The following is a 21,472-nucleotide window of genomic DNA, read 5'->3' on the forward strand; positions in this document are numbered from 1 at the left end:
GAGGGCATGCTACAAGCCTTTAGAGGGAGGTATAGAAAGATGAGAAGAGGAGGGGGAGGGGGGGAGGGGATCGTCAGGGTGGGACTGGGTGGAGGAGAGGGGGGAGGTTTTACGGGCATGACTGTGCTGGGGAGGCCCTGGTGGCCTCAATGGAAGAAGTAAAGAAAGAAACAAATGGGAGCGGGAGGGTTTTGGGGAAGAAGTATGAAAAAACTAGAAGTAGATGTGCCATGCCCGCTTACAAGCTCGTTCTCAGTTGCTAAAATGAGGTTTAAATGGGGTGAGATACCCCAATTTTTAGTTAAAGTGGTGGTGGCGGTGAAAGTGGTGTTCTTCGTATTTGTTTTCTTGTTTTTCAGGCAATGATGTATGTGATGTATGTTATGTATGTGCCTTGTATTCTAGAATCTCAGATTTTTGTGGACAGAGATTGTTCGTTGTGTACAAGTTTGGGTATTTTTTCTTCTTTGTCAATGTAATGTGTTCTGTATAAAATAAAGCTCTGGTTTCAACCAAAAAAAAAAAATCTGTTCTTATCAGTTTAATATCTGATACGTCCTCTACCCGAGGACCATATATTAAATGGATTTTTAGGCCCGGGAGTCAGAAGAGGGGCTTGCTCCGTCCACTCCACGCATCGACCAGGTATTGCATTGCCTCCTGGCACGGTGCACCCTCATAAACGGTCAAACGAAAGAGAAATTGACGAATGCTGGTGACTGGCCCCTGCTGGAAAGCTGTTGGGATTAGGGGTACGGCACCTTAGACCTTTGCCTAGCCTAGGCCCTTGGTTTGCTCGGTCCTTTTGCGCTAGGGAGTCCCCTTTTTCCCGCTTTTTCATTTTCCCTCCATTTTACTTTTAAAAAAAAGGCAGGGCCCGGCGCCCGGCGCCTATTTCAGGTTATCGCTTCTCGGCCTTTTGGCTAAGATCAACGGAAAATAAATCTGTTCTTATCATGAGCGGAGAAGGCAACAGACGACCGGCCCGGGTGGTGCGGCTTAGACACACAGTCAGGGTGGAGCTGAAACAGGATGCTGACGAGGACGTGAAGGAACGCTTTGGATGGGACTGGGTGACTCTTAGGATTCTTCGAGACTTGTGTGGAATCACTCCTTCAAAGATCTTCTGCCTGCAGGATTTTAAAACTTTGGTTTTCCTGGATGTGACTCTGGCAGCCTATTCGGACTGTACATCATTCTTTGACCAGTGCAGCAGACGGATGGAGGAAGAAGCGCTTCGGGGTCTTCGCCTGGTGCCTCTTTTCGCTATGGATGAAGTACCAGTGACTGTGCATCTCTACAACCCGTTTGTTGGGGAGGACGTCATCCGGGCATTCCTTGGACGATACTGCTCTTCCGTTTCAGTAGGAGAAAAGCTGAGAGGACGCTTTGGAATATGGAACCGAAAGAGACGGTTTCTGGTACGCCTACGGGTTGACCCTGCACAACCTGGAGGTCTGGTGCACCCTCCTGGCAGCTTTGCAATAGGTCCTCACCGTGGCGGAGTGCTCCTGGGGAGAACACTGCTGAGGCCAGGGTGAAGGACTGGTGACTACTGCTGGAACTGAGGCTCCACCTAGACTGGCTGCTTTTCCAGGACCTGCTGTTCTACCTGGCCAAACGGATAGAAAAAAAAAAGAGGCTCTACCTAAGCATACGCCTACGCTGCGGGAAAAAGAGGCTTCTAAGGTAAACAAATCGGTTTGACTGGAGAGGCTGGAGGCTACACCGTCAACAGCTCGGGAAAAGCCCCCTGCGAGGATTACTTCAGTAGAGAGTGAGGCAGCATCGGCGACGCAGATGGCCGCCTCTCCTCAAGGGCCGGACGCCTTGACCCCGACATCCACTTGGACGTCGATGAACTGGGCGGAGGTGTTGGAGGAACTGGACCCTGACCCGGCGAGTGAAAATTCAAATTGGCCCAACGTAGGTATCCCAGACAGCATAGAAATCATGGACAACCTGCCCAGTCAGGCGGAGGAACACATAAAGAACCGGCTAACCAGACCAGCAGAAGAACTAGAGGAGGAGCAGGGAACCAAACGTACGCGGGCCGGTAAGGTAAACGAATTTGACTTCATGACACCGGAAGGGGCGCAGGTTTTTGCGAGTCAAAAGGAGGAGACATCCCAACGCCTGAAGAAGGAGGCATCCCAACGCCCGAACGTGGACTGGACTCCTTTCTTGGGTGAAGAGGGAAGTGTAGAGGACAGTGGACAGGAGGGATGGTCTAAGGTGGTTGGCAGGCGGGCGAAAGTGGGGGTGGGAAGGAGAAAACCAAATGAAAATGAATGGATTTGAGGGTCGAGAAGGCGGGAGGCAGCCAAGCAGAGAGGGGGTAGGAATTTTTGTTAATAAGATAAAATGGGGCAATTTACAGTGGCTTCAATAAATGTCAGAGGAATTAGACAGAAAGCAAAGAGGATGGCAGTATTTTTGAATTTGCAGCAGGTCATTTTGATGTTCTGATAGTACAGGAATGCAACATAGCATCACAGCAAGAAACAGTTGGGTATACTAAAGAGTGGAGGCAGGGACCATCCGCTTGGGAGATGGGAGACGGAAGGGGGGATGGGGTAGGTATTTTGTTTGGACCTTTTGAGTTTGAAATTATGTCTGTTCAGTCCCTGGTGCCAGGCAGGGTACTTTGTGTTGACGGGGAGTGGAGGGGGGTAGAGTTTAGAATCATTGGGGTGTATACCCCGGCAGTGGTAAGGGAGAGAAAAGGTTTTTTCCAGGTGTTGGAACCATGGCTCTGTACAAATAAAGAAATAATAGTGGGGAGAGATTTTAATGTAGACCTGGATGGCAGAAGAGGGGAAGAGTTGGCGAGGGTAATGGATGCCTTTAGAGCAATGGAACCAGAAGCTGAAGGCTATACCTGGAGGAACTCAAGAGGGCACACAACGCGACTAGACCTTCTCTTTGTGGCCGAGGGGGCACAGATTGGACGTTTCTGCCGAAGACCTTTCTGGGCATCAGATCATTGTATGATTAGCTGTGACCTGATAGTGGAGAACGTGCAGAGGGGGAGGGGTACCTGGAGGCTAAATAGAGCTTGCCTCCAAGACAGCTCATACCGTGAGGTCTTTGGCCTACTGTTCGCCAGCTGGAGGAATTTAAAGACACTATACACCACCCAGGCCGAGTGGTGGAAAGACCTCAAGGTGAGGGTTGCCACCTTGAGCTGCTGCTGGGGACAGGAGCAAGCAAAAAAGCAGAAAGAAGAGGTTAGGTGGTTGACACAGGGCCTACACGCGGCCTGGCGCCAGCTTGACCAGGAACAGATAGGAATAGCCAGTGAGGCCTTGAGGAGGCACTATGAAGCTAAAGCCCGTAGTTTCTGCATACAGGAACATAGACAGAGGCTTCAACTGGACGAGCGCCCCACGCGCTTCTTTTACAGAAGCATAAAGCAAAGGCAAAAGAGAGACCATATTAGGGGCCTGAAGCGTGGACAGCAGGTGCAGATAACAACAAGGGGCATGCTGGACATGGCTGCCCTTTACTATAAAGAACTTTTCCAGGCAGGGGAACTGGTGGGGCAGGAAGCTCTTGACTTCCTAGAGGGAGTGGGAGGACAGCTGGAGGAGAGTGAGAGGGCAATGCTGGAGAGTGACATAACCCTGGAAGAGGTGGAGAGTGCAATGCTGTCACTCAAGCGTGGTGTGGCCCCTGGGGAAGATGGCCTCCCAGTAGAGTTTTATGGAGCTTTCTGGCCTCTGTTAGGCCCAGAACTCTTGAGAGTATACCTGGAGGCCAGAGAGATAGGTTTGTTGCCACCCTCTGCAAGGATGTGGCAGATTGCATTGTTGTATAAGAAGGGGGACAGGACAGACTTGGCAAATTGGAGGCCAATCACGCTGTTGACTGCAGACTATAAAATTTACGCAAAAGTCCTGGTCCAGCGACTGAAAGGGGTGATAGCATCCCTAATTCTCCCAGACCAGACCTGTGGAGTGATAGGATGCACAGCCAGCATGAATCTGGCTCTCATTAGGGATGCCATAGCCTGGGCAGAGCAGCGGCGGGTACCCCTGGCGGTGCTGAGCCTGGATCAAGAGAAAGCTTTTGATCGGGTTAACCAGGCTTTCCTGTTTGCAGTGTTGTGGAGAATGGGACTGGGCCCAGCCTTCCTGGTCTCAGTGAAGGTGATGTATACAGGGGCAGTGAGTAGAGTAAAGGTCAACGGGTACCTAACATCCCCGGTCGAGCAGAGAGGAGGGGTAAGGCAAGGTTGTCCCCTGTCTCCCCTCTTATATGTGATCTATCTGGAACCGTTGATGGAACAACTGAGAAGGGAGTTGGCATTTAGGGGGATGCACATCCCGGGAGGAGGGGGGATGAGCGCCAAAGTGGCAGCATACGCAGATGATGCGACTCTATTCCTTGGCTCTGAGGGGGACTTCAGCCCCCTCAAGGGGTCCCCAAGAGCTTTCGGCGATATTTTCGGAAAACCACGTCTGACCTTCCCCAAACTCGGTGTGGGGGGGGAGCCACCCCAAGGGGTCCCCGAGAACTTTCGGCGATATTTTCCGTAAACCATGCCCGATCCCTCCCAAAGTCAGCGGGCGGGTCGGGGGTGGGCGGAAGAGGTCGACCGCGAAGGTCCCGTGTCTCTAGGACCTCCCTGAGGCTACTTCCGGTTCCCGCACACTTATGGGGCGGGGCTTCGGATATGCGGTGCTGCCAGCCTAGGGGGTGACCCACGTGAAGTCTGGGTCCGATACGAGCACTCCAAGTACCGGGTGTGCTCGTAGGCCTCGTGGAGGCCAGAAGGCCTAAGCCTTATACTGTACCTTGGAAGAGGATCTGCTGTGTTTCAAAGTTGAAAAATAGGAAATTTTCGAAAGAAGCTCGTAGGCCCACCAAAATCACATAGGGTGGGCAGGGCCTGGGTACGAGCGACATATCGGAGTCTGGCGGTCGGGGATCGAGAGGTCACCGAGATACGTCCCCCGACGTGGACGTCTGTAGGCCTTTCCATAATAAAGTAACAATTTAGGGTCCCGCGAGGGAAGCGAAGGTCGTAGGCCCACCGAATTGATATATGACGGACAGGGCCTAGGCACGAGCGACATATCAGAGTCTGGCGGTCGGGGGTCAAGAGGTCGCCGAGATACGGCCCCCGACGTGGACGTCTGTAGGCCTCTGCCGGAAAGTGTCGTTTCGAGGTCACACGAGGGAAGCGAAGGTCGTAAGCCCACCGAATCGACATATGACGGACAAGGCCTAGGCATGAGCGACATATCGGAGTCTGGCGGTCGGGGGTCGAGAGGTCGCCGAGATACGGCCCCCGACGTGGACGTCTGTAGGCCTCTGCCGGAAAGTATCGTTTCGAGGTCACGCGAGGGAAGCGAAGGCCGTAGGCCCACCGAATCGATATATGACGGACAGGGCCTAGGCACGAGCGACATATCGGAGTCTGGCGGTCGGGGGTTGAGAGGTCGCCGAGTTATGGCCCCTGACGTGGACGTCTGTAGGCCTCTGCCGGAAAGCGTCGTTTCGAGGTCACGCGAGGGAAGCGAAGGTCGTAGGCCCACCGAATCGATTTATGACGGACAGGGCCTAGGCACAAGCGACATATCGGAGTCTGGTGGTCGGGGGTCGAGAGGTCGCCGAGATACGGCCCCCGACGTGGACGTCTGTAGGCCTTTCCATAATAAAGTAACATTTTAGGGTCCCGCGAGGGAAGCGAATATCGTAGGCCCACCGAATTGATATATGACGGACAGGGCCTAGGCACGAGCGACATATTGGAGCCCCGTGACCGTGGCCCCAAGGAGTCAGAAGTTAGGGCCCGAAATAGAAGTTGTCTATTCTATGACACTTTGGTAATATTAGTCACTAAACACCCATTTATGTCCAGGATAAAAAGTCGAGCGTCTCCGCCCAGGTCCCGCATCTCTAGGACCTCCCAGAGGCTACTTCCTGTTCCCGCCCACCGGGGAAGGGGGGGGGGGGGGGGGGGTGCTTCGGATACGCTGTGCCGCTGGCCCAGGCGGTGACCCACGTGAAGTCTGGGTCCGATACGAGCGCCCTGAGTACCGGGTGTGCTCGCGAGCCTCTCGGAGTCACGAAGGTCTAACATTTACACTCTGGAAGAGGATCTGCTGTGTTTTTAAGTCGAAAAATAGGAAATTTCAGAAAGCGAGGTCGTAGGCCCACCGAATTCATGTATGACGGACAGGGCCTAGATACGAGCGACATATTGGTGTCTGGAGGTCGGGGGTCGAAAGGTCGCCGAGATACGGCCCCCGACGTGGCCGTCCGTAGGCCCTTTCGATGGGAAAGCGACATTGCGAGGTCCCGCGAGGGAAGCAAAGGTCATAGGCCCACCGAATCGATATATGACGGACAGGGCCTAGGCACGAGCGACATATCAGAGCCCCGTGACCATGGGCCCAAAGGGTCAGAAGTTATGGCCTTCAATAGAAGTTGTCATAAGTGACACTTTGGTAATATCAGTCACTAACCAGCCCATTTATGTCTAGGATAAGAAGTGGTAAGCGCGACTCAGGACACCAAGTCGAGCGTCTCCACCCAGGTCCCGCGTCTCTAGGACCTCCCCGAGGCTACTTCCTGTTCCCGCCCACCGGGGGGGCGGTGCTTTAGATACGCGGTGCCGCCAGCCCAGGCGATGACCCACGTGAAGTCTGGGTCCGATACGAGCGCCCTGAGTACCGGGTGTGCTCGCGAGCCTCTCGTAGGCACGAACTTCTAACACTTATACTCTGGAAGAGGATCTGCTGTGTTTTTTAAGTCGAAAAATAGGAAATTTCAGAAAGCGAGGTCGTAGGCCCACCGAATTCATGTATGACGGACAGGGCCTAGATACGAGCGACATATTGGTGTCTGGAGGTCGGGGGTCGAAAGGCGGGAGGCAGCCAAGCAGAGAGGGGGTAGGAATTTTTGTTAGTAAGATAAAATGGGGCAATTTACAGTGGCTTCAATAAATGTCAGAGGAATTAGACAGAAAGCAAAGAGGATGGCAGTATTTTTGAATTTGCAGCAGGTCATTTTGATGTTCTGATAGTACAGGAATGCAACATAGCATCACAGCAAGAAACAGTTGGGTATACTAAAGAGTGGAGGCAGGGACCATCCGCTTGGGGGATGGGAGACGGAAGGGGGGATGGGGTAGGTATTTTGTTTGGACCTTTTGAGTTTGAAATTATGTCTGTTCAGTCCCTGGTGCCAGGCAGGGTACTTTGTGTTGACGGGGAGTGGAGGGGGGTAGAGTTTAGAATCATTGGGGTGTATACCCCGGCAGTGGTAAGGGAGAGAAAAGGTTTTTTCCAGGTGTTGGAACCATGGCTCTGTACAAATAAAGAAATAATAGTGGGGAGAGATTTTAATGTAGACCTGGATGGCAGAAGAGGGGAAGAGTTGGCGAGGGTAATGGATGCCTTTAGAGCAATGGAACCAGAAGCTGAAGGCTATACCTGGAGGAACTCAAGAGGGCACACAACGCGACTAGACCTTCTCTTTGTGGCCGAGGGGGCACAGATTGGACGTTTCTGCCGAAGACCTTTCTGGGCATCAGATCATTGTATGATTAGCTGTGACCTGATAGTGGAGAACGTGCAGAGGGGGAGGGGTACCTGGAGGCTAAATAGAGCTTGCCTCCAAGACAGCTCATACCGTGAGGTCTTTGGCCTACTGTTCGCCAGCTGGAGGAATTTAAAGACACTATACACCACCCAGGCCGAGTGGTGGGAAGACCTCAAGGTGAGGGTTGCCACCTTGAGCTGCTGCTGGGGACAGGAGCAAGCAAAAAAGCAGAAAGAAGAGGTTAGGTGGTTGACACAGGGCCTACACGCGGCCTGGCGCCAGCTTGACCAGGAACAGATAGGAATAGCCAGTGAGGCCTTGAGGAGGCACTATGAAGCTAAAGCCCGTAGTTTCTGCATACAGGAACATAGACAGAGGCTTCAACTGGACGAGCGCCCCACGCGCTTCTTTTACAGAAGCATAAAGCAAAGGCAAAAGAGAGACCATATTAGAGGCCTGATGCGTGGACAGCAGGTGCAGATAACAACAAGGGGCATGCTGGACATGGCTGCCCTTTACTATAAATAACTTTTCCAGGCAAGGGAACCGGTGGGGCAGGAAGCTCTTGACTTCCTAGAGGGAGTGGGAGGACAGCTGGAGGAGGTGACACTTTGGTAATATCAGCCACTAACCAGCCCATTTATGTCTAGGATAAAACGTGGTCAGCGCGACTCAGGACACCAAGTTGAGCGTCTCCACCCAGGTCCCGCGTCTCTAGGACCTCCCCGAGGCTACTTCCTGTTCCCGCCCACCGGGGGGGCGGTGCTTCAGATACGCGGTGCCGCCAGCCCAGGCGATGACCCACGTGAAGTCTGGGTCCGATACGAGCGCCCTGAGTACCGGGTGTGCTCGCGAGCCTCTCGGAGGCACGAAGGTCTAACACTTATACTCTGGAAGAGGATCTGCTGTGTTTTTTAAGTCGAAAAATAGGAAATTTCAGAAAGCGAGGTCGTAGGCCCACCGAATTCATGTATGACGGACAGGGCCACCATAAGAGCGACATATCCGAGTCTGGAGGTCGGGGGTCAAAAGGTCGCCGAGATACGGCCCCCGACGTGTCCGTATATGGGCCTTTCCATGGGAAGGACATTTCAAGGCCCCGCGAGGGAACCAAAGGTCTCGGGGTCACCAGACTCGGTCCACGTGTCGGGGGCGACAGGCCGCCACTCATATCGGAGCCCCGTGACCATGGGCACGAAGGGTCGGGAGTTACGGCACCGGATAAATGTCGTCATAGGTGACATATCGGTGATACTAGTCACTAACCAGCCCATTTTGGTCCAGGATAAAAAGTGGTCAGCGCGACTCAGGTCACCGAGTCGAGCGTCTCTGCCCAGGTCCCGTGTCCGTAGGACCTCCCCGAGGCTACTTCCTGTTCCCGCCCACTAGGGGGGTGGGGCTTCGGATATGCAGTACCGCCAGCCTAGCGGGGGACCCACGTGAAGTCTGGGTCCAATACGAGTGCCCCGAGTACCGGGTGTGCTCGCGAGCCTCGTGGAGGCCCGAAGGTCTAACACTTATACTCTGGAAGAGGATCTGCTGTGTTTTTAAGTCGAAAAATAGGAAATTTTCGAAAGAAGCTCGTAGGCCCACCAAAATCACATAGGGTGGGCAGGGCCACCGTACGAGCGACATATCGGAGTCTGGCGGTCAGGGGTCGAGAGGTCACCGAGATACGGCCCCCGACGTGTCCGTCCGTAGGCCTCTCTATTGGATTTTAATGTTTATGCAACAGCAATGCTGGTGTACACATGATCACAGTTGAATTTGAGGATGTTTGGAATGTACTCCGTAAGCTACACCTTGGGTTAGGATAATAATGTTGTAAAGGATAATAATGTAAGTTAAGGCTGTGTAGGTTTCCTGATAAAATCCGGGTGGATCCCTTCTTTAATCCCCTGCTCTTTCACTAAAGAATGTTGACTTATCAAAATGTCTCTTCAAAATGTAATCACAGTGTGCAATTAGAAATCAAAGGTGGCATTAAATTAATAAACATGTAAATTCTGTCTAATTACATGGGGTTACAAAGGCACTTTATGAAAACAGCACAAAGCTTTCAAATGCTTCCTAGTCCTGACAGTTGACTAATTAAAATAAGTTTTTTACTATTTGATCAAAGTCTGTTTATTTTGTTTTTTGTTTTTAAAGCAATTTTACAAAAATAGCAACAGAGAGAAAATAAAACAAAAAAAGGAAACAAAATCCCCTTCCCCCTAAACCAGACATGAGTATTCAAACTTAAAATACAGCCAGTATACAGTAAATCAAAACAGAAAATGCCATCACATTAAAGTTACATATGATAATTATACCGTCGTGCCGTTAGCCCCCATCTCCCCAATAAGTGCCAGAAAGGGCTGCCAGATATTGTAAAATTTCTCGGTAGACCCCCGGACAGTGTATCTAATCTTCTCCAGTCTGAGATGACTAGCGACTTCTGTAAACCACTGGCAATATGTAGGTGGGGCAGAGTCCTTCCATTTAAATAATATCAATCTTCTTGCCAAGAGAGAGCTGAAGGCCATAACGCTAATTTCTTTCTTGCTGGCGGTGAGAAAGTTTCAAAAATTGTACGCCAGTATATATGAAGCTTTGGACATGTCCAAAACATATGCAGTAGAGTGGCCGGGGCCTGTCTGCATCGGTCACATGTAGGATCTACTGTATATCTGCCCTGATCTTAGAAAGTCTGACCTTAGTCTAGTGCAGCCGATGCACAATCTTAAATTGAATGACTGCATGCCTTAGACAAATAGATGAGGAGAAAATTCCCCGTATTATTGTTTGCCACGTTTCATCTGATATAATTTGGTTAAAATCTGATTCCCATTTGTCTTTAAGAAGATCTAATGGGGTTGAGTTACAATCGGCAGGCCATAAATTGTGCTTATAACTCCCTTATTAGTAGGATTGCAGTTAAAAACTGAGTCCAACAGAGTAGTGGGAGGACGTATTGGAAAGCAGTCCGAGCTGGAAGCTACAAAGTTTCGAAGCTGCAAATATCTGTAAAAATGTGGCCTTGAAATATTAAATTTTTGTACTAATTGATCAAATGAGGCAAAGCAATCATCAATATAGAGATCTGACACCGTGACCAGGCCTCTACTAGACCATAAAGCGAAGGCTGCATCCATCGTTGATGGAATGAACATGTGATTATTTGTGATTGGCGCTGCCGAAGATAGATCCCTGAGAGAGAAAGTCCTTCTGAACTGATTCCAGATCTTAAGTGAGTGTATTATGACCGGGTTATGTGTAAAATTAGAGAGAGGCTGAGTGAATGGTAATTTGGAACATAATAAAGCTGCTAAGGATGTATGGTTTACTGACGCTTCCTCCAGTTTTAGCCAATCAGATGTGGTGTCCCCACTCCTAATCCAGTATAGCAATGACCTTATATTGGCCGCCCAGTAATAATACAGAAAGTTTGGTAATGCCATCCCTCCCATTATACGAGATCTTTGTAGCATACTTCTTTTAATACGGGGTGTCCTCTTGTTCCAGATAAAAGATGAAATTAAATTATTCAACTTGGAGAAAAAAGATTTTGTTAAAAAGACTGGGAGACATTGGAAAATATATAAAAATTTGGGAAGAACGTTCATTTTTATTGAGTTGATTCGTCCCCCCAGAGAGAGGGCTAGGGGGTCCCAACGCTCAATATCTTTCCTCAGATTATAGAGCAAAGGTTCATAATTAGCCACAAATAGGTCTTTATGACTACTTGTAATCCATACTCCAAGATATTTGAACTTTCTAGAACTAATTTTGAAAGGAAGTGAGGACAATGACGCCCGATCGTTCCCATTATTTATGGGCATCAGTTCGCTTTTCTGAATATTGATCTTGTAACCGGACAATTTCCCAAACTCTGTGAGCAGGTCTATCAATTTGGGAATGCTTGAGAGGGGTTGTGTGATGTATAGCAGCATATCATCCGCATACAGCGAGACCTTATGCTCCACCCCTGCTCGCATGATCCCTTTAATATTATCATTCTGCCTCAGAGCTAGAGCCAGTGGTTCGATTGCGAGTGCAAATAAAAGTGGGGATAGAGGGCAACCCTGTCTTGTACCATGATAGAGTTTAAAGTAGGTGGACAGATTATTATTAGTGCGTACAGCTGCCATCGGAGATGTGTATAATATTTTGACCCATGATATAAATTTATGACCAAATCCAAACCTCTCCAGAACATTAAAAAGATATTCCCATTCCACCCGATCGCATGCCTTTTCAGCATCAAGCGAGAGTATTGCCTCAGGCATGCTGGATGACGAGGAACCATAAAGAATGTTTAGGAGGCGTCTAATATTAAAAAAAGAAAAACGATTTTTTACAAAGCCAGTTTGATCAGGTGAGATAATGGAAGGGAGGACTACCTCCAAACGGTGTACAAGGACTTTGGCAAAAATTTTGGCATCCGTGTTTAAAAGAGAGATAGGACGAAACGAGCTGCATTCAAGTGGATTCTTGTCCTTCTTGAGTATTAAAGAGATGATTGCTTGTTGCATGGTCGGTGGCAGGGATTTTTGATAGAATGATTCTTCAAAAACAGACAACAGTAATGGGGAAAGCTGGTCTGAAAATTTTTTGAAAAATTCAGTTGGATAGCCATCAGGCCCTGGAGATTTACCACTTTGCATTGCCCTAATGGCCAAAGCTATCTCCTCAACTGACAGATCTTCCTCCAGTCTGGCTATGGTCATTGGGTCTAAGGATGGGAAACGCAAAGGTTTGAAAAACTTTTCAAATTGAGAGTGATTTACAGATGAGTCAGAAATGTATAATGACTGGTAAAATGTTTTAAAACAGGAATTAATTTTTAAGCTGTCCATAGTTTTTAAACCTTGCTCGTCCTTGATTGCCAAAATAGTTTGGTTGGCAGTCCTTTGTCGAAGTTTGGGGGCGAGTACCCGTCCAGCTTTTTCCCCATGCTCGTATGAACTGTGCCTCGACTTAGTAATAAGGTATTCGGCCTGTCTCGTTGATAGGAGATCAAATTCGACTTGTAAGGACATACGTTTTTTCTTTATATCTTCAGAATGCTGACAACTGTGTTTCCTGTCCAGTGTCAGAATTTCATCAGCTAATTCTTTAAGAGGTGCCGTATTTGTTTTATTTTTGTTAGCGCAGTATGAAATAACTTGTCCCCGAATATATGCCTTAAGTGATTCCCACACAGTAGAGGGAGACATTTCTGGAGATTGATTAATATCAAGGAAAAGTGCAATCTCAGATGAAATGAAAGTGGTAAATATTTCCTCTGATAAAAGTAGCGGGTTTAGTCTCCAGGGTCGGGAATCGAATCGTGTGTTAGGAATACGCATTTTCATGGTCAAGGGGCCATGGTCAGAAATCGCCATAGCTGCATATTCACATTCAGTGATTAAAGGCAGAAGCCGTTTATCCAGTAGGAAATTATCTATGCGAGAATAGGTTCCATGGACCTGGGAGAAAAAGGAATATCCTCTAGTCATAGGATTGCGAAACCGCCATATATCGACTGCCCCATATGCTTCAAGAAAGTGCTGAATAGAGTGTGCAGATTTAGATAAGGGAACTTTTTTGGATGAACTACGATCCCAAACCGGGGAGAGTACACAATTCATATCACCTCCAAGGATAAGGTGGTGAGAAACCATATTAGGTAGACGAGAAAAGAGACCAGTAAAGAATGTAGGATTGTCCCAATTTGGTGCATATATGTTAGCCAATATAACCGGAAATGCATAGAGTTGTCCCACCACTATAACATAGCGCCCGGCAGGGTCAGCATCCACACTTGTTGCAGTGAAGGGTATATTTTTATCGATCAATATGGCAGCCCCTCTAGCCCTTGAGTCAAATTTAGAATGAAACATCTGTCCTGTCCAACCTCTCTCTAATCGGAAATGGTCTGCTACCCGTAAATGCGTCTCCTGAAGGAATGCGATATCTGCCTTAAAGGCTAAGCACCACCTAATGGACCTCTCTAAATATTTCACATTATTTTAGCTAGTTAAAAACCATACACGTGAATAAAATGTAAATAACTTGTTTAATTCACTCAAAAATCGACGATTTCAAGTAAATTGACGGAAAAACCCGAGGTCGCTCCGGAAATTCCAGGAAGTTGCACTGGTGGACAACAGTGTACTACTACACCGTTATGACTGACTTGGACAGCGAATTTTCCAGTGCTGGTTTTTCAGATTCCGAAGCTATTTCTGAATTTAATGAAGAGGATGAATCTGCATTGACAGTGGGGGTGCCTGTATAACGTTTTTTCTTTCTTTCTTTCTTTCTTTCTTTCTTTCTTTCTTTCTTTCTTCCTTTCTTTCTTTCTTTCTTTCTTTCTGAGTGTCAGGCTTTGTGTTTTAAAATGGAAACAATGGCAACAGTAATTATAGGCAAGTTTATTAATGGTTCACACTCAATAAAATAATTGTAATTTAGACTATATTTAAACAGCCTCGGCGTTCTAAAACACTTAATGACGGTTAATATGGCATTGCAGCCTGCAGATACTATCTTGCTGGAATGATTGAAATGTATTTTTTCGTTGAATAAAAATGTATTGAAACGAATAATAACTTAAAATGTAGTATATATTGTTATGTTAATTATACCTACTAAATAGATGGGTAATATTGGCGCGATAACCAGGCTAGATTTGCTCTGCTCTGTAAAGTATGCATGCAGGTACAGTACAGGTGTGTATTAGTGCACCGAGCACCATCAGAGAGAGATTTAGTGCTGAGGGGAACATCGCTACCCCTCTCAGATCCTCTCTGAAACCACATCAGGTGAATGTGTTGGTTTTTCTAGCGCGCATGATAACGCAGGTTTAAGGTCTTTCAGCCTTTATTCTATTTTTATTTATACCATATTTTGATCAGATTAGTGCATTTAAAATATTTTGCCTAAACACTTTTTTTTTCGTTTTACAGTGTATATCTAGCCTAGGCTAGAAGCTAAATTTAAACCTTTTTAATAGAGAAAAGACGCGCATTCTTATAGCGCATCCCTGCTCTGTTCAGTATTTTCCAATAAACACGCATTTGATTTGTCCTAAAGCTGTCTCATCTATATATCTATCTAGATATATAATATTTATATATTTGGCGATAATATCACATCGGTGTTGGTGTTGAATTGAATTATTGCAGCCAAACACAACGCACCTTTTAATCATTTTGCATCGCCTTCCATTCAACTTCTTGAGTTGTTGTCCACCATCTACGTCACACGTGCGACGCCTGTGACAGAATCCGAACACCGCGAGCGACGCAAAACATCAGAATTTTAAGCCGTATTCCTTGAATTTGTAAAAAAAAAATTTTTTCTAACTATCAATAATCACAAGTTAGGAACTCAACTTTCGATGCATGTATGTGTTTAAAATTTCAATATTAGCTGGTGCTTAGCCTTTAAGCTGTTTTAAATGTGTAAAGACCTTTTTACGCTTAACCGGATGATTCAGCGATCTAACGTTCCAACTTACAAAATTAACCGAGCAGCCTTTCCGGCCTCCCAAAACATTAGAGCTTGCCATGTTGGGTATATAAAGTTATGGGTTTGAAGTCAATGGGAGCCACAGCACGACAGCAAATACAAAGCAAAACTAATAACTGGCTCATTAAATCAGAAAAGAAGAAAAACAAAAGAACCATGTCTGGTAAACCCCCCCACACATTTAGTGCTTATGGTTGGGACCTCAGCTACTCGTGTCCCCCCCGCCGAGCCTCCTAAGAAAAATGATCAATTTGTGCACCAAAACAATAATATATATCTTATAATTTAACTGCGCATTTAAATAATAAAGTTGGTCATGGAAAACAGTGGCACCTCCGCCCAGGCAACTTCTAAAGAACGTATGGGTTCACTCTCACCGACATACACACCTACTCACATAACAACTTGTACACTTAACATCATGCACACAAGCCCACATACACACACAAGGCACAAGCGCACACACAGACATCCACACACACACACACACACACACACACACACACACACACACACACACACACACACACACCTGGGTATATATATACTCATGCCAGGGCAAAGGCAATCACCATAAAGCAGGTCTACAGACCTAATGGGGCAAGCTAAATTATATTAACACCATAACTACACACAGATTACTTGTCACCCCAACTGAATGAATCAATGCTGAAATGGGTTAGCATATAAACATAGCATTTAGTCTCACGGTCCATCCTCTGTCGCTGGGAGAATCTTGCTCTTTACATAATCCATCGCTTTAGCTGCATCAGTGAATTCCTTTACATCTCCGTTGTATGTGATGGGAAAACGGGCTGGAAAGAGTATACCATACCGGACGCCCTGGCGATTTTGAAGCAGCTTTCTAACCTCTGTGAAGGCAGCCCGAGCCTTGAGAACACTTGGAGTGTAGTCCGGGTAAATGGCAATTAACTCGCCATTAATACGGAGTGGGGCATGAGAACGCGCGCGACTCAGTACTTCAACACAGTCTTGGTAGTAATGTAGCTTCGCTACAATGGCGCGCGGTTTACCATCAGATCTTCTCATAGCCGCGCTCCTGTGTGAACGGTCCACTAACACGTCCTTATCCAGATGCAGCACTTCTCTCAAAAGTTTTGAAACAGATTCAGTAGAACTTGATCCGTTCGTCTCAGCCACTCCGTATATTCTAATGTTACATCTCCTCATTCTCCCCTCCATATTCTCGCATTTCTCCTTAAACTCGACCACCTCGGCTCTCAGAGCAGTCACAGTTGTTTGTAAAGCAGTCGTTTCATCAGACCAGGTTGATAATCCGCCTTCCATTTCTTTGACGGTGTTCTTAACTTTGTCCATTTCGGCGTGTATTACCGTTGTGCTATTTGCTAATTCCAATCTTACCGCTTGCAGTTCCATTTTTAGGAAATTAAATTCCTCAGCAAACGCGTTTTTTATTTCTGCTTTTATCACGGCTGATAAATCTGCTTTTAGCGATTAAATAATCTCCGCTTTTAGTGTTGTGAAGTCCATTTCGGAACTGTTCAGTGGTGTCCGAGTCCGTTGGGCCGAAACATCAGAGGGACTTGAAGTTGTGCTGGGCCTAGCGTTGGTTGGTCCGGCGTATTTATATTTGCGTAGATTTGTCGCCATTGGCTTACATATAAGTTATCTCCCAGCTTCAGAGATGCTTTCAACATAAAATGCGCAGTATTTCCTAAAGTAAGCACTTATTTATTTTAATTAAATTGGAGGCTCGGCGGGAGTACTAATCAGGCACGTCCTACACCATCGCGAGCTCAGCAGCGCCCCGTTTTTTACTATTTGGAGCCTTTAAATATTTTTCATGTTTTAACTCTTTAAAAAGAGGTTATAACCAGTCTATGTACTGATACTGGTTCTGGCTCTTCTGGTTCCCACGCAGGCCACTTCAGGTCAGTCACGCACATCAAAGTAACACAACGACTCTTGTTACCGCTGGCTCGTTGGTCTAGGGGTATGATTCTCGCTTTGGGTGCGAGAGATCCCGGGTTCAAATCCCAGACTAGTCCTCTTTTTGACAAATGCTTCGTTGAACTATACAAAAACGTATCAAGTGTCCTGTTAAAATGTAAGTACCTAAAGCAAGTACCTAAAAAGCACATAGAGACAAATTTGCATTTGCATTGAGACAGACATTTAGATCAATTAAAATGATGATAAAAATATAGCTAATTATGTTTGGAAGAAGACGGGTTGCCATATGATCCCAAGAACATCAGTTTGTAACAGGACGGGTTGTGCCTCATCACTAAGGTGCCAAGTGTAACCCTGCACCTGCAAGAACTGAAAACTAGCCCAATTTGCAGGATGCTTTATCCAGGGTAGAACAATACTGTGGCTAAAACGTCCAAAACAAACAGGGAACAGGATAAATAAAAGTGGTGGCTAAAATAATGGAAACAAAACAACAAATGAAAGACACAATCATATTGTAAAGAATGAGCAGCACTCCACCCCACCAACTGGTGCAACCCACACTCAGCACTGCAGGTCCCATCCAAACATGGAACCTGATCCAGAAAGAACCATGATGCCTCTGGGGCAGCTCGCTTGTCCATAGAGGTTATATTGTGTCGGGTAAAAAGTGCCAAGACAAGCACAAGACAAGTCTTCATCTGTACAGGTGAAAACCTGAACCAGATCAAGCCTGGCATCACTGGTACAGGAAAAAGTATGATGCTAACAGAGGAGCCAGCAACTCTGTGAGAAAGAGAACATGCTAAGTAGAAACACTTCTATTGTAGTTCCTGCCTGTAGTTCTGACCTGTACTCAGTAGAGAATGTATGTTTTTAATGTTGTGAGAAGGAATGGCAACATTACAAAGTGATTAGACCAAGATGGCGGCGCGTGCACAACGCGAGGCTCAGCGTCTCTCCAGACTTTGCATATTAGTAGTTATTAGTCTACTGTTTTTTAGTTTTTGCGTTCCATACTGCCAGGCGAGCATCTCATATAGCCGACAGACACTGATTAATATTGGTTTAAATAACTTAAACGGTAAATTTGATCTGCAACTTCCGCTGGAAATCTCCGGATCACCGTGGACTGCGGAATCAACTCACTCAGCTGAACGAAGCCGGCGCAAGCGCAGAGAACGCAAACAAAGGCGAGGAAAACGCGGAGGGCTACGGGCTAAGCTAACGCTAAACCCGCATTGTACACCGGTTCCCAGCATTTTTCTCACCAATGTACGATCTCTGTCTAACAAAATGGATGAGCTGCGACTCTGGACTACAACACACAAGTGGATCATGGAATGTAACATTATGATTCTGACGGAGACGTGGCTGAATTGTAACATTCCCAGCAGCGCTGTGGAGCTGGATGGACGTAGCATGTTCAGAGCGGACAGAGTGGCAGCAAACTTCAGTAAGAGTAAAGGAGGAGGTCTGTGCATTTATGTCAACAAATCGTGGTGTACAGACTCCATTGTAACTGAAAGTCACTGCTCTGCGAACGTGGAGTATCTGATGATTAAGTGCAGACCTTTTTATCTACCGAGAGAGTTCTCCGCTGTTGTTGTTACTGCAGTTTACATCCCACCTGATGCCAACACCAAGTTAGCTTTGGAAGAACTGAGTACAGCAGTCAGCAAACAACAAACTGCACACCCAGACGGAGTTTTTATCATTGCGGGGGATTTTAATCACACCAACCTGAGGACTGTTCTACCAAAATTCCATCAGAATGTCTCATTCTCCACTAGAGGAAAGAACACCCTGGACCATGTGTATTCGAACATTGCAGAGGCATACAAAGCCACCCCCCTCCCCCACCTGGGACAGTCTGATCACCTTTCATTGTTCCTGCTCCCCAGGTATGTGCCACTCATCAAATGTGTGAAAACCACAACAAGGACAGTTAAAGTGTGGACAGACGGCATCTCCTCCCTGCAGCATCAGTTCCATAACACTGATTGGAGCATGTTTTCGTCTGAAGCCTCCATGGACATAGACTTGGACACATACACATCATCTGTAATAAACTACATCAACACGTGTATTGATAATGTCACGTCTGTCAAGCATGTGAAAATCTTTCCCAACCAGAAACCCTGGATGAACGCCGAGGTTCGACTTCTGCTGAAAGCACGGGACGCTGCATTCAGGTCGGGTGACACTGAGGCCTACAGCTCAGCCAGGGCAAATCTGAAAAGGGGCATCAGAAGAGCCAAACACACCTACAAACTGTCTGTTGAGGAGCACTTTCACAACTCTGACCCCCGTCGTATGTGGAAGGGCATTCAGACACTCACCAGTTATAAACCATCACATCCAACAGTGCGTCCCTCACAGATGAGCTTAACAGGTTCTACGCTCGCTTTAACTTCAATGGACTTCACACCACACAGAGTCGACCACCTGAGGACTGCAACCTCCTTACACTCTCTACAGCTGAGGTGTGTTCAGTACTGAGTAAAGTAAATGCGAGGAAGGCTGCCGGCCCTGACGGCATCCCTGGATGTGTCCTGAGAGCATGCGCTGAACAGTTAGCCCAGGTCTTTACTAACATCTACAACCTGTCACTGGCCCAGGCTACTGTTCCTACGTGCTGGAAGACATCGATCATCATTCCGGTGCCAAAGCGTACTACTGCAGCTTGCCTGAACGACTTCAGACCGGTAGCACTCACACCTATCGCAATGAAGTGCTTTGAGAAACTGGTTCTCTGCCATCTGAAAGCGGTGCTTCCACCAGCACTGGATCCCTACCAGTTTGCCTACCGTGCTAACAGATCAACAGAGGATGCCATTTCCACTGCCCTTCACTCTGCCCTCACCCATTTGGACAATAATGACACCTACATTCGGATGCTGTTTATTGACTTCAGTTCCGCCTTCAATACGGTAATCCCAACCAAGCTGGTAGCCAAGCTCAGTGACCTGGGAATCAGCACCCCCATGTGTAACTGGGTCTTGAACTTTCTAACAAACAGACCCCAGTCTGTAAGGTTAGGTAGTCAGGTGTCCTCTAGCCTGTCTCTGAGTACTGGTGTTCCACAGGGCTGTGTGTTAAGTCCACTGCTTTTTTTCCCTGTTCACCCACGACTGTGTGCCGCTGCATAGAACTAACATCCTCATCAAGTTTGCAGACGACACCACAGTGGTTGGCCGCATCAAAGACAAAGACGAATCGGCCTACAGGGAGGAGATCCAGCACCTGGTGGCGTGGTGTTCCTCCAACAACCTTCATCTGAACACTGAGAAGACCAAAGGACCCACAACACATCCTGTCTGGTGAAGAAAGCGCAGCAGCGCCTTTACTTCTTGAGGAGACTAAAAAAGGACCATCTGTCTCCCCAGATTCTCACAAACTTTTACCGCTGCACCATTGAGAGCGTACTGTCCAACTGTGTGACAGTGTGGTACGGCAGCTCCACTGTGGCTGACAGGAAGGCCCTTCACAAGGTGGTGAGGACTGCTCAACGAATCATCGGTACACAGCTCCCCACCATCGGAGACCTTCACCACCAGCGCAGAGCACACAGCATCATCATCAGGGACCCCTACCACCCCAGCCACACACTGTATAACCTTCTGCCATCTGGGATAAGATACAGGAGCATACATGCCAGGACCAGTCGGCTCAAAAACAGTTTTTTTCCCACCTCAATAACTTTATTGAACACCACTATTCGCCGTTAACACACAACATTCTGGACATTCTGGACTAAACACTGGACCTATTATTTATATTTATCATTGCACCTTCTGATTACACACTGGACTGTGTTACTATTTATCATTGCACATTTCTCATTGCACATTTCTCATTGCACAAGTTGCACCTGCACTTTACCATCAACCCGGACTGCACACTGGACTGTTGTAAATATTTATCATTGCACCTGCACTTTACACAACTGTCATACATGTATATGTATAGTTATAGTTTTTTTCACCATCCACCATAGTTATAGTTACAGCTCTATAGTTACTATTTTCTTCTTCTTCTTCTTTACTAGTACTGTTATTATTAATATATACCTAACTAATCTTTATTATTATTATTACTGTTATTATTATAATACATTTTAATTTTTTTATTAATATGCCTATTGTTACTATTGCTATTATTGTATATAGTACTATGTACATATATATAATTCAATATATGTAAATAGCTATAGTTATAACTTTATATTCATATTAATCATAGGTATTTGTTACTAATATTCTCTGTTTTTGTTTTTGCACAATGCTACTATTTGCACTTCTGGTAGATGCTAACTACATTTCGTTGCCTTGTACCTGTACTTAGCAATGACAATAAAGTTGAATCTATCTATCTAAATGCTTTACTGGCCCAACTTGTTTGGAATGTGTTGCAGGCCTGAAAAGCAAGAATGAATGTGCACTAATGACTTAATTAAATTTACATTTTCAGCATTTAGCAG

The 21,472-nt window shown here is 46.8% G+C and overlaps 1 non-coding gene across 1 annotated transcript; it reads left to right on the forward strand.

Annotated features, from left to right (window-relative positions):
• The first annotated feature begins 496 nt into the window (after positions 1 to 496).
• LOC134312612 (U2 spliceosomal RNA) lies at positions 497 to 679 on the forward strand. The gene has a single exon (XR_010011590.1). It is a non-coding gene; the product is annotated as a U2 spliceosomal RNA (small nuclear RNA).
• Positions 680 to 21,472: the final 20,793 nt, after the last annotated feature.

The sequence above is a fragment of the Trichomycterus rosablanca genome, chromosome 4 (genome assembly GCF_030014385.1).
Source record: "Trichomycterus rosablanca isolate fTriRos1 chromosome 4, fTriRos1.hap1, whole genome shotgun sequence".
Classification (NCBI taxonomy): domain Eukaryota; kingdom Metazoa; phylum Chordata; class Actinopteri; order Siluriformes; family Trichomycteridae; genus Trichomycterus; species Trichomycterus rosablanca.